The 3636-nt window shown below is 41.7% G+C and overlaps 1 protein-coding gene across 1 annotated transcript in view; it reads left to right on the top strand.

Annotated features, from left to right (window-relative positions):
* The window catches only part of trappc9 (trafficking protein particle complex subunit 9), a 254895-nt gene that overhangs the window by 35254 nt on the left and 216005 nt on the right, over positions 1 to 3636 (top strand). The gene's annotated exons all lie outside the window — the stretch shown is intronic.

Below are 3636 nucleotides of genomic sequence, written 5' to 3'. Positions count from 1 at the left end.
ACTTAGCAGATTTGTAGAGGTGTTTAAAGAAAGGATCAGAATATCATCTGCTTTTTGTAATTGGTCTGTTTTATCAGTGAAAGTTGCCTGGTTTACGTCTGCAACTAACCATTGCTTCAATCATCAAATAATCCATCAGTTATTGAAAATGATAATTGACTTTTCGGATTATGAATCACACACTTACTAAATGGCTCTTGTTTAGCCATCAGCTTTTCAGTTTAGCTTGAGGTTGTTTTGGGCTTGTGCTAACTAACCATGCGAATATTTGAGGTGTTCGTTGTGTACTTCTGTAATGTGGTCTAAATGTGGTTTTGTGGTTTATGTCAGCGGCTGCCTCATCACTGCAGTTCCCCTCAGATTTATCGTGAAATGTTTCTGGAGCAGCACACTCTCATGTGCACTGTGAATGACAGGACACAGAGAGCAGTAGTAACTCTATGGATGTGTTGATGGGCCAATGACTGGTGCACCGTGGTGGCGAAGCGTCTTTTTTGACGGTGGGCCTGTGGGTCGGCATATGCCTTCCACAGCCTTAGGGCAGCGCTAAGGTAGCATCCTGTACGGCGAGATGCATGGCTCGCCGGAGAACGAGGTGCTCGCTGGCTGCCATCTGTCTAACTGTCATGATTTGGTGGAATATTCAGTGATGCTGTTGAGCTCTCTTGCCATTACGTTTCCAACCATCACAGTAACTGTTACTGTATTTTAAAAAACATTTTAGGCCTGGTGGGTGGGTGAACTCAGGCCTGGCAGGCTGCCACAATACACTGGAAACCCTGGTTGTTATTTTTGGTTCATCCATTGTTCTCCTGTGCTGAGGTCAGATGTGGTCCATCGGTCCTCAGACTATGAAAAGGTGCTACATGCTTTTGTATAATTACACACTTCACTCCAGTAAGCAGGGATGCCTTTATATCAGAGTACTCCTGTTCTCAACTAATTTCGTTGTTTCTCAACTGTGTGGAATATTTGTTGCACCTCTAAATCACATGGGTTGTTTGTTATCATTAAAATGACATCATTGTTGGGGCACACCGGTAGCTCAACCGGACAAGACGGCGACCCGTGCACAGGCCACGCTTCGAGTCCAGCCAGTGGTTCATTTGCTGCTTGTCTTTCCCTGACTCCTCTCCCCACATTTCCCCCAAAAAAAGCCCCAAAAATGACCCTAAAAACTATTATCATTGTTCATGAGCCTTGTTCTTTGATTGGCTGGTAGTATTGGAAACAGTTGAAGCAGTGGCAGCTTGAAAAGGACAGAAAAAACAACCAGATTTTGAAATATAGTTGATACTATGATTATTTGTTTCCAGTGTGAGATCACACCAGTGGGAAGTGGAGACTGGCGTATTCAAACGGTGGCATTTAGCACCATGAACAAACACATAAAAAAAAAAGCGTGTTGTGGCTGCGTGGATATCAGTTTCATGCCTTTACAGTGCTTAAAGAACTTATCTGACAGCCAAATCCACATCGCAACAAGACAGGTCCGCCTCAAGGCAGCACAAATGAGTTGGATTTACATAAACTCACAGGCTTTACAATTCCTGTATTCATTCTTCTTGTTCTTAAAAACTTTGAGGTTTTACAAGTAATACACGTGGGCAGGAAAATTGTTCCATTAGATTTATTTAGAGCGCTCAGAGCTTTTTGAGCGTGAAAGTAATTCAGGAAATATGAATTCTTTTGCACGTCCTGCATTAGCGGGTGACTGTGAAAGAGATCATAAAAATCATTAGTGTAAAACCTTAAAGCTTATTATGATGTAGTGAAATGTTTGACACATTAAGCAACGGTATCTTTATGTACAACTGTGAGCTCTGATGTGCAGGAGTCTATATCTAGCTAATTATAATTATGCTGACATGGTATCTGGGAATAAATTAATAGGCCCCTGGTCCCTGAAAGTGTGGAGTACACACTTTCCTCAAGCGGATACTTTTGTTTTATATTGGTTTGCTGAACTTGTGACCTTTAACAAAGAGCAGCATTATAAATCTCGGGCAGTTTCTGGGAAAAAAAAAAAATCCTGAATATTCATAACAAACACTTGGATTAGACTGTGTAAGCAGTTGTAACTAACTTACTAAGTTGACCAAGCAGCTCTGGTATTTCCCTCATATTGGGCAAGTGAGGATCATTAACAACAGTCTAACTTTTGAGTGCTTGTGGAAAAGTAGCACTAACTCATGTCATTGTTTCTGTGATACCCAAACTAGGTCTGTGAAGCTCCTCAATCTGCCCGTCAGTCTGCGGCCCCACAAAGTGAAAGGCCTGCTGGGACAGAATATGTCCACTGCCAGCCCCTTCATCTACTCGCCTATCATCATGCATAACAGAGGAGAGGAGCGCTGTAAGAAAATAGGTGAGTCCAGTGAAGAGTTTGGTGTGTTTCATTTCTGTACAAAGACTGTTTGAAATTTAACGCAACAGAAACTCCCTGCTCTGTACTCTAGTCCAGCGGTCTTCAACCTTTTTTGCACCACGGACCGGTTTTAAGCAAGAAATTGTTCTACGGACCGGTCATTACGCACATAACAAATAATAATTGTTTTTTTTTCTATTGGAAAGTTTCATAAATAAATAAAATAAATTTTTATTGCTTAATATGTTTACTTTTTCTCCTGTCTTAGTATTAAGTCTCTCCCACTTTCCAAAGCAGCTCTCCTGAGACGTTTGTTTTTGACTGACGGCTTCGTTTAGCAGCCGGGCATAAAAACTGACAGTCAAGTGCAGGAAACGAACACAAACGGAAGTGACGGGAAGACGAGCTAGTCATGTTTCAAAATAAAACACCCTGCAGACTCCGCTGGAAATGAAAATAAACCAAAAAATGTTAGTAATCTATCTGTGCGGCCCGGTACCGGTCCGCCGCCCGGTGGTTGGGGACCGCTGCTCTAGTCCATTAAATTTAAAAAGACTGAGGTTTAAGTGCTGACTGTTCGCATCTGAAGGTATTTAAAACATCATCCAACACCTGGAGTTACAGAGTTTAACATTTACTCTGCCTTAAATTATTGGTTCGATCATCGACATCATCCCTCAATATCACCACATAACCTGTTCTAGGATAAATTTCACACTGCCGAGGTTCTGTGCGGTTCTGTGAAATCGGCACACAAAGACAGATTTAGGAGCGATAGCAGCTGGAGTAGCGGATCACTTATAATATTTACGAAACAAAGAAAATGTGAATAATACCGTCACTGATGACATGTCATCAGAGCAGAGCTGTCTTGTGACAGAAAAAAAAAAGAGAGGGAATATTTAGTCTCTAAAAGGGGTCTTTCTAAAGCAAAGTGGTCCCTGACTAATATAAAAACCAGTCAATGGGACAACAATCACTGAGATAATAGACACAGGAAAATTATACCTTATAGGCCTTGATATTATATCGATGGGGGCAGCTCTGGGTGATGCTGGTGAGAGAACGACAAAAAGGCCCTGAGGCGGCTGCTGGAGTGAGATAATTTTTGTAGCCACTACTGTAATGTCTATATTTGATGAGATTATCCTGTCGTATTTCTTTTTAAAGTCAACCATGTGAGGAGAACGACAGACTGTCTGTACGGGACTCCTTCACCTCTCCCTCTCTTGAATTACTCATGTGTGCTTCCTAAAAACAAATCTGCT

This window comes from Stegastes partitus, unplaced genomic scaffold, assembly GCF_000690725.1.
Source record: "Stegastes partitus isolate 25-593 unplaced genomic scaffold, Stegastes_partitus-1.0.2 Scaffold422, whole genome shotgun sequence".
NCBI classification, from domain to species: domain Eukaryota; kingdom Metazoa; phylum Chordata; class Actinopteri; family Pomacentridae; genus Stegastes; species Stegastes partitus.
The sequence above is the reverse complement of the archived record's forward strand: the minus strand, read 5'-3'. Positions and strand labels throughout refer to the sequence as shown.